The sequence below is a fragment of the Oryctolagus cuniculus genome, chromosome 15 (genome assembly GCF_964237555.1).
Source record: "Oryctolagus cuniculus chromosome 15, mOryCun1.1, whole genome shotgun sequence".
Lineage (NCBI taxonomy): Eukaryota > Metazoa > Chordata > Mammalia > Lagomorpha > Leporidae > Oryctolagus > Oryctolagus cuniculus.
The window spans coordinates 6085416-6095019 of record NC_091446.1 but is presented as its reverse complement, the minus strand read 5'-3'; the positions used below and the strand labels follow the sequence as shown (position 1 = coordinate 6095019).

At 50.8% G+C, this 9604-nt stretch overlaps 1 long non-coding RNA gene across 1 annotated transcript; it reads right to left on the bottom strand.

Moving 5' to 3' along the window:
- Positions 1 to 3132: 3132 nt before the first annotated feature.
- On the bottom strand, positions 3133 to 9328 carry LOC127487575 (uncharacterized). Its single transcript, XR_011382710.1, has 3 exons — positions 8433 to 9328; positions 6377 to 6437; positions 3133 to 3306 (listed from the first exon to the last, which is right to left on the bottom strand). It is a non-coding gene; the product is annotated as an uncharacterized lncRNA (long non-coding RNA).
- Positions 9329 to 9604: the final 276 nt, after the last annotated feature.

Below are 9604 nucleotides of genomic sequence, written 5' to 3'. Positions count from 1 at the left end.
GAGACAGACACACACGCCCTGTCTGTTGACATGTGATACTCAGGTCAGCTCAGGACGCTGCCACCACCAGATGACCCCTAGCCTGCACCTCCGGAGCCATAGCCCTCCTTGCTGTGTACGCCCAGCCTGCCTTGGGTGTTTTGTTATAGTAACCAAAAGCTGAGAGCCAAGGCAGGCTGGTTCTTACTCCTAGCAATCTGCCTGCATCAGGGCGGGTACAGGTATCCACAGCTTGCCTACAGGAGGGCAGACCTGCACAGGGGAAAATATGGCTGGTAAAGAGGCAGCAGTGAGGTGGACTCTGTTTGCGGTTTCCTGGGTGGCACAGTGGCCTTGCCCTGGTCTGTGTTTAGAGGAAATAATGATGCAAGTTGGCACTGCAGTCCAGGGTAACCGTGAACCTGGTGTTCGGTGGGACGGAGTTTGTCTGAGTCTGATTGGAAACCCGCCCGGCCCAGCAGGGAGAGCCAGGCCAGCTCCTGACTGCCGACGTTGCTCACCAGGGCCGCGAGCAGCGCCCGGCTTTCTGTGCTGGGCCCCCCGGAAGCGAGTCACAGGGGGTGGCTGATTCTGGGGGGCGCTGTGCTCCACCTCCTTGACGGCCTCACTCAGATTTAGAACCTCTTCTCCTCTTCCGCTGGTTTGGGTCAAGCGCTGGGACCCTGCCTCCTGGCGGAGATTCCCACTCCCACAGCCACATTCTCCCTCGGAGTCCAGATCTAACGCAGCCCGGACGCTGTGTGTGCAGCCTCTGACCCTGGTCACCTGGCTCCAGGTGAGTGGGCCCCACGCTGCAGCGCCAGCTGGGAGGAGCTAGTGCCAGGTCTGCACTGTTGAGGGAGACTCGGGGTGCTCCCTCTGGGGAGGACAGGGGAGACTCGGGGAAGGCAGGGGAGACTCGGGGTGCTCCCTCTGGGGAGGACAGGGGAGACTCGGGGAGCTCCCTCTGGGGAGGACAGGGGAGACTCGGGGAGCTCCCTCTGGGGAGGACAGGGGAGACTTGGGGAAGACAGGGGAGACTCGGGGTGCTCCCTCTGGGGAGGACAGGGGAGACTTGGGGAAGACAGGGGAGACTCGGGGTGCCCCTTCTGGGGAGGACAGGGGAGACTCGGGGTGCTCCCTCTGGGGAGGACAGGGGAGACTTGGGGAGGACAGGGGAGACTCAGGGTGCTCCCTCTGGGGAGGACAGGGGAGACTCGGGGAGCTCCCTCTGGGGAGGACAGGGGAGACTCAGGGAGCTCCCTCTGGGGAGGACAGGGGAGACTTGGGGTGCTCCCTCTGGGGAGGACAGGGGAGACTCGGGGTGCTCCCTCTGGGGAGGACAGGGGAGACTTGGGGAGCTCCCTCTGGGGAGGACAGGGGAGACTCGGGGCAGAGAGGAAAGGAGGGGGACAGAGGGCTGGGAACGTGAGCCCTCCCCAGTGCCACTCCTCTGGCTTCAGTGACCGTGAACCTGGGTTTCTGAACTCCAACCACAAGCAGCCCCTGTGCACAGGCTGCCTGGCGTCCTGTCACTCTGCTCCCCCCTGGTCAGGTCTCGATCCCACCTCATCTCTCCAGGGCTCCTGTACTTCGGAGCACGAGGAGCAGGTTCATGTGCTGCCCTGGGCCGGGAGCAAGGCGCCAGGGATTGTCCGCTCCGGCCCTCCAGCACATGGATGGCTCCTGATGAGGCTGGCAGGCAGCGGGCGTCACCGCTAGGTGTGTGTGTTGGAGTCTCTGACTACGCTGAGTCCTGGAATCACCCATGACAGGTGTGTGACTGTGCACATTATTAACCTCCCCATATCCAACAACCAAATCTGTAAAATGGGTATAAGATTAGGGTGAACCTTGAATCATTACTCTCCAACCATTCTAAGTGATAAAAACAGCAATTTCACATCATTCTGATTAACAGTCCCCTCCACACTTGCACCTGTTACTGCGAAGATGGAGAGACCGATGTGGATGTCCCTTGGGACATAGATGCACCACTTGTAGAGCAAACGGGTGATTTCAGTTGCTCTAATTAGTGAAAATCTCATAACGAAGTCACCCAGGAGACTTGTCCAGATGAGTGCACTGAGCTCTGGATCTTTCCAGGTCACATGTGGGGGGAGCCCACGTATCACCCAAGACCAGATGTGCCTCTTGGGAGTCTGTGGTGTCTACCATGTTCCAGGTAAGAATGAAGCCTGAACCCGAGACCAGGGTTGCCCCGTGACGAAGTGGGAGCGAGTGTCCACAAGTGAATGAGCAGCCGCGTGTGCCCTGAACAGGGATGAAGAGATCAGATCTGAAACCAAAGGGGGTCGGGGCCGTGGGGGCGCTGGCTGTGCAGTGGGCGGGAGGGTCTCCGCCAGCACCAGCTCCTACTCACCGCCAGCAGCCTCCTTGTGGGGAAGTCAATGCAGACAATAAATAAATGGCAATCCCATTGGGGACTGCTTACTAAGTGATTAAACGCTCCCACCCCAGCTACTCACACGCTTCAGGATACGCGTCTGAATGAACATATGTAAATGAATTAATGCTCAAACCATTTTCTAGTTACTTAGCACAAATGTGCACTTATTAATCCTGCCATAATTTATGCTTGAATATTTATCTCCGTTTTTCTACACATAAACCTTTAATCTACTTTTCTGACATAATTTGAAAATAGACGTGGGAATCCCTTTTTAACCGTCTTATGCTTTCTGTGGAGGGCGGGAGGTGAGAGAAACGGGAGAATTCCAGGGCACCTGTTCTGAGGTGAGACGGGGCGGCTTCCGCCTCCACAGCAAACATGAGCACCGTGGTCCTTCCAAATCCATGGTGAACTGGGCACCGGGAACATCGGATTCACATTTCATGCCTTGTTGCGAGGACCCTGACATGCAAATAAGAGTTTTTGTCGGTTAACCACCAGACGCGTCCTTGGGTCCCTGCACTCACGCGGGAGACCCAGAGGAAGCTCCTGGCTCCTGGCTTTGGATCTGTGCAGCTCCGGCCGTTGTGGCCAACTGGGGAGCGAACCAGCGGATGGAAAACCTCTCTCTCTCTCTCTCTCTCTCTCTCTCTCTCTCTCTGTCTCTCTGCCTCATCTTCTGTCTGTAAGTCTTTCAAATAAATAAACATTTTTTAAAAATCTGTTGCTTATTTATTTAGAATTAGCTATTTCGTTTATTTTGGTCAAAATACAAAAGCGTGAAATCATCCAGGAAGTCATGAAGCTGTCCTCTCGCCCGTGCACTCAGCTGTCCAGTTGCTTTTCCCAGAAGTAGACAGGACTGGTTTCTTCCTGTCCTTGAATTAGACATTTTGTGTTTATTCACCTTTGTTCTGAAAGGCAAGAAGAGAGGCAAACAGAGACCTTCCATCCAGTGGTTCACTGACCGGGTTCCCGCAGCGGCCGGGGCTGGGCCAGACACTCACGCAGGGTCTCCCCTGTAGTCTCCATCACCTGCTCCCTCCCAGGTGCATGTTAGCAGGAAACTGGTGGGAAGCAGACGAGCTGGGACTGGAACCAGCCAGTCTGGTGTGGGAAGCCCACACCCCAGGCCCCAACTCAGCTGCTACAGCGAGCAGCCATCCAGTATTCTTGTCTAATGCAAACATTTACGTATCCTTCCTCCTTTTTTGCAAATAATGACCCATTGTAAGTTGTGTACACTTTTTAGCATTTTGAAAAAGTGGGCTCAGTCCCAGTGACGTCTGCTCATTAACTTTGAAGAACTTGAGCCTGTGTTGATTTTTGCTGACTGCATTTGCTTATTCACAGGATAAACACACACGCAGAGCCTGTGCCACGCAAGATTTGTTCTCAGCTTTTTAAACCGCTCTCTTATGTGGTGCTCATCTGCCCCAAGATCTGACCAAGCTGTGCCAAAGGAACACTTGGTTTACCCAAGTCGCTAGTTCTTGGGGGCGGCTGGAGCAGCGCTAGGGGGTATTTTTGCACACTGCGGTGTAGTTTTCGGTTCAGTGATTGGCGAGCACCTCTGGTAGTGACAAGGACCTGTCCCCTGCGACAAAGCATCGCCTTACGTTTGGCACAGCTTTTACATGTCCTGTTGCACATTTCGGTAGGTAAAACAAACAGACAGAAGCACTGCTTGTGACTTTCCAATCCTAGAAGCTAACTCTGTTCAATATTTAGTGCAAACTGCTTTTCCAAGCAGAACTCGAAAGATCCCGGGGGGGGGGGGGCAGAGGTCTGGTTCTGGCAGCCTGAAGGGAACCAGGGGAACACAGGAAGCTGAAGACCTGGGGTGGTCTCCCCGCAGCCAGCCCGCGACAGCAGCCAACCAAAAGGCACGTGCCAGGCATTTGTTGCAACCCGCACAGCCAGGGTCAAAGATGCCGAGAGCTGGTGGGGCCCGCTCACCTTCTCCCCGTGCTGGTACTGCCGCCTAGATTCTACGAGGCAGGGGGACTTGAAGATACAGACTTTTGTCTACAAAGTCTTAGATGGCAGGGGACTCTTAGGTGCCATCTAGCCAGTACCCTGGGTGTCCCTTTCTGGGTAAACGTCAGAGAAAACACTGGGCAATGCTCCTTTCGAGTAAGGCTGAGGGTGAGGGTAGCTGGGAAGACTGGAGGGAGAGGGAACCTCCAGAGTGGAGACGGATCCTGGGGCGTCTTTGCCCCAGCCCTGGCCCCTGTGGGAAGCCCAGCACTTGGGGGCATCTTTCCCTCCCCACCCCGGCACCTGTGGGCGGCCTTCTTGTCCTTTCAGTCTCGGCTTGAATGACAGTCCCATCAACAAGACTCAGTTCTCAAGGAAGTTCGCTAGAACAGAACGCACAGGACACCCAAAGCTGCAGCGCCAGCTCCATACAGCAGGGAAAAGGGAGTTAAGAAAAGCAGCGGAGGGCGAGGCGAGTTCCTCCGCAGAACAATCAGTGCCGTACGTACAAGAAGAGAAACTGGCTTCGCAGGAAACTCGGTCAGAGATGGGGGAAGAGAGACTTGAAGAGGACAGAGAAAAGAACAAGGGGTAGGAGACCCGTACAGCGATGCCCGAGGGAGGCAGACAGCGGCGGCGCGGAACGGAGGACACACGGAAGGGACGGAAGATCAGGGCGTGCCGGGCGGCAGACCTGCCTGCAGTGGAGCTCCGGAATCTGCCCGTGGCAGCGGCTCCCCGGCTCGCAGGGAGCAGTGGCGGCAGCTGGGGGACTCGGACTCTCCAGACTGGAAAGGACACAGCCCTCCGCGCCCCGAGCGCGGGGCAAGTCTCTCAACAGGAAGAGCCCAGCCGGCCTCAGACGTCACTCAGCTCCGTGATGGTCGAGGCTAACAGACCTCCCAGATGATGGGGGAGAGAGGGGACCAAGCTTCTCTACACTCAGCCAGACTGTCACTCACGTTTATGACAGCTCCCGAGTGTGCAAAGAGCACAGGGTTATCCTGCCCTCTCGGGGAAATCTGAGACGTTGTGTAATGGAATAACCTAGAGAGGGTGTAAAATGGGAAAACCGTTGGTTGAAAGGGTTGGAGCTGAGCATTGAACCTACCCAATACCTATGGTGTTAAGTTATTAAAAACAGAATGTAGGGACTGGTGCTGTGGCATTGTAGCACAGTGGGTTAAGCCACCACCTGCAACACTGGCATCCCATATAGGTGCTGGTTCAAGTCCCGACTGCTCCACTTCCAATCCAGCTCCATGCTAATGCACCTGGGAAAGCAGCGAGAGATGGCCCGAGTGCTGGGCCCCTGCACCTGGATGAAGCTCCTGGCTCCTGGTTTTGGTCTGGCCCAGCCCTGGCCATTGTGGCCATCCGGGCAGTGAGCCAGCGGGTGGAAGATCTCTCTCCTTGTGTTTCCCTCTCTCTGTGATGCTCTGCCTTTCAAATAAATCAGTACATTTTTATTTAAAATATTAAAGCCATAATGATAATCGTCTGGGCTAAAAAATACTAACTAAATGTATCAGATACCAATTAAAATAGAAAGAAAAGGGTGAAGCATGAGAAGAAATGTAAGGCCACTGATTTCCTCCCCTAAATTGACGCATGGAGGAGAGATTTAGCATTGTATTTAAAGTTGCAAAGACAGTCATTAGTTAGAAACTGAAACAGATTAGGTATCTTCCATATGCCCTCAGGATAATAAACAACCCAAAAAAGTAGTGGGGGAAAAAAAAGAAAGAAAGAAAAAACTAGGCAAGCAAAAATCCCAGAAAGCACTAACTAAGATTGTAAAATTGAAATGAAACATAGCTATTATAAAAATAAATGCAAATGTGATAAAAGTTAAGTTCTATTTTTATAAAAAGAAGTTACAGGATCAGAAACTAAATCCATCTTATGCTGCCAGAGACAAACTTGGGGAGGGAAAGGATGGCCAGAGAAACTGCCAACCTAGGGAGCAGACAGAGGGAGACTCTCCCAAGGAGAGCGTCTTACCTGGCAATGGGCCGGGGATGTGCAGATCTGGGCTGTGCACCCTGTGGCAGACCACGGGCATCTATGGGAGACAGAGGAGGGCAAGGGGTTGAAAGGTCGATGAGGAAGCTTACGTAAGTTGCTTTTTTTTTTTTAAAGATTTATTTATTTATTTGAAAGGCAGAGTTACAGAAAGGCAGAGGCAAAAAGATAGAGAGAGGGAGAGAGAGGTCTTCCATCCGCTGATTCACTCTCCAGATGGCCGCAATGGCTGGAGCTGTGCTGATCTGAAGCCAGGAGCCAGGAGCTTCTTCTGGGTCTCCCACGTGGGTGCAGGAGCCCAATGACTTGGGCCATCTACCACTGCTTTCCCAAGCCATAGCAGAGAGCTGGATCAGGGAGCAGCCGTGACTCAAACTGGTGACCATATGGGATGCCGGCACAGCAGGTGTCAGCTTTTCCTGCTATGCCACAGCCTTGGCCCCTGTAAATTGTTTTGAAACGTGTATTCCTGGCTACCAGGATCGGCAGGCAGCAGGGCAGGCAACAGCCTGAGCTTGGACACACAGCTGTCGGGCACAGGCTCCCGGAGACGTGTTTTCTGCCCAAGGCTGTGGGGCCTTTGCGAAGGCGTGGTTCTCAGTGAGTCCTGTCGTAGCGCCCTGCCTTCAAGGCCTCCGAACTCCACCTCATTAGGATTTGACTTCAGCAACTCCGTTTTGATCCTGACAACTTCCACAACACAGCAGGCAGCAGACTGGAGAAGGGAAAATGGAGATATCAGTACTAGACACAGCTGAGCTGAAAAAAGCCTTACAATGCCGAGGGGAACCTACAATGAAAAATATATTTGATTCATCATTATAGGCTACACAACACAGCATTAAAACAAACCAAACTGCTGGGGAGTGAACTAGCACATGAACGATCTCTCTCGGTCTCTCCCGCTCTCTCTTTAACTCTGTTTTTCAAATAAAGAAAGAAAACTTTTTTAAAAATATGAGTAGCTGGGGCCAGCACTGTGGTGTAGCTGGTGAGGCCGCTGCCTGCAGTGCTGGCATCCCATATGGGCACCAGTTCAAGACCCAGCTGCTCCACTTCCGATCCCGCTCTCTGCATGGCCTGGGAAAGCAGTAGAAGATGGCCCAGCTTCTTGGTCCCCTGCACCCACATGGGAAGACCCGGAAGATGCTTCTGGCTCCTGGCTTCGGATCAGCCCAGCTCCGGCCATTGCGGCCATCTGGGGAGTAAACCAGCTGATGGAAGACCTCTCTCTCTCTCTGCCTCTCTGTAACTCTGCCTTTCAAATAAATAAATCTTTAAAAAAAAGTGATTGGCAAACAGAATCATAGCAAATTCTAAGGAAACATGAATGGCTCAGGTTTCTTGACCAGAATGCAAGAAAGTGAAATAAACAGCAAAGGAGAAAAAAAAACAACAAACCCCCTCTACTAAAAAAAAATGCATGAACATCTCCTCAACTGCTCTTTGGCCAAAGAAGAAATCAAAACCATAAATGTATGGTAAAAAAACAATCACATGAAAGCAATGTATATGAAATCCTAATACTGTACTCAGAGGAAAATGTAGTTTTAATTCTCTCGCTGCCAATCATTAAGGAATGAAACCAAATGGATTAAGAATCCACATCATTTTGCAGAAAAATAACACCAAATAAACACAAACAAGACACTAGAATCAATAAAGATGAATGTAGATAGAAAGGAATGAGCAAGCGAAATTAGCAAGAGAAAATCAAGAGCTCACTCTTTAAGAGGAAAGAAAATCCACGGTCAAATAAACAAACTACTTGCTAGACAAATCAAGCAAAAAGTGAGAAAGCACAAAGCCAAAATTAGGAGCAAGAATAGAAAATAACCATATATATGGAGAAAATTTAAATAATTCAAAACCATGTTTGGCACAGCTCTAGCTAATGCATTTGAAAATGTGGATGAAAAGTCGATCTTATTTCTGTCCCCCAGTTTCCGGCGTGGGGTGGGGAAGGAGCCGCCCTCCCAATATAGGACACGCACAGATGTAGTCTTTTTACCACGAGGGAAAAGCCCAGACTCACAGACTCGAGATGCAGTGGAACCTGGAATAAACTAATACCCGTCTATCCCCAGTTTTCTTGTTATTGCAGGAAAAAAACCTTTTCGCTTGAGTCTCTGTTAGGCAAGTTTTCTGTTATTTGCAAGAAAATTTCTAACTGGAGAGCCTTGCGACTGTGCGAATCCAGCGGTTTGCATTCGTCTCAAAAACAGGAGCAAGCGGGAAGTGCTCTGCGGATAGTTCCATCTACTGACGGGAGGCACTAGCCAATGCGATGTGACAAGAAGACGGAGCAAGACACTGAAATAAAAAGAAGGCATATTTATCATGATCATGGACACTGTGGTAAAGGCAGCCAGATGAACTACAAACTATTACAACACACAAAACCATTAGTCGGTGGCTACAAAATTAATCTAGTAGGGTCCGCACCGTGGTACAGTGGGTTGGGCTGCAGTGTGGACATTCCATATTGGAGCTCTGGTTCAAGTCGCAGCTGCTCTGCTTCTGACCCATCTCCTAGATAATGTGCCTAGGAAAATAGCAGGAGGTGGCCCACGTGCTTGGGCCCCTGCCACCCACATGGGAGAAATTCCAGGCTCCTGGCTTTGGCCAGAACCAGCCCCAGCTGTTGTGGCCATCTGGGGAGTGAACCTATGGATGGGAGATTGATTTCTCTCTCTCTCTCTCCCCTCCCTGCGTCACTCTGCCTTTCAAATAAATTAAAAAGAATGTTAAAAAAGAATGTACAAAGACAAATAGCTTTACTATAAATATAATCACTAATTGGAAAATATAATGGAAGAAAAGATCTGATTCATATTAACTACAAATTGATAAAATAATTAGAGACAGATCTGGAAAAACAGAACTTAACTCTGTAAAAATCTACTTATTTTTAAACACAAAGATTAATAATATAATGTGAGTTCTGTCTTTATGAATTATAAGCTCAACACAATATAAATGCCTAGAAACCTGGTGGAGATAGTAAAGTACTCCAAAGTGAAAATCAGGAGGAAAAACACCACATGGAACAAAGCTACTTGGTCTTGTAAGAAGGAATTTAATAAGAAGATTCAATAGTTATGCATTTGTATGTTTAGAATTATTTAGTGCAGGGCCAGTGTTGCGGCGGAACAGGTAAAGCCACCGCCTGACACTGGCATCCAATATGAAGGCCAGTTTGCATCC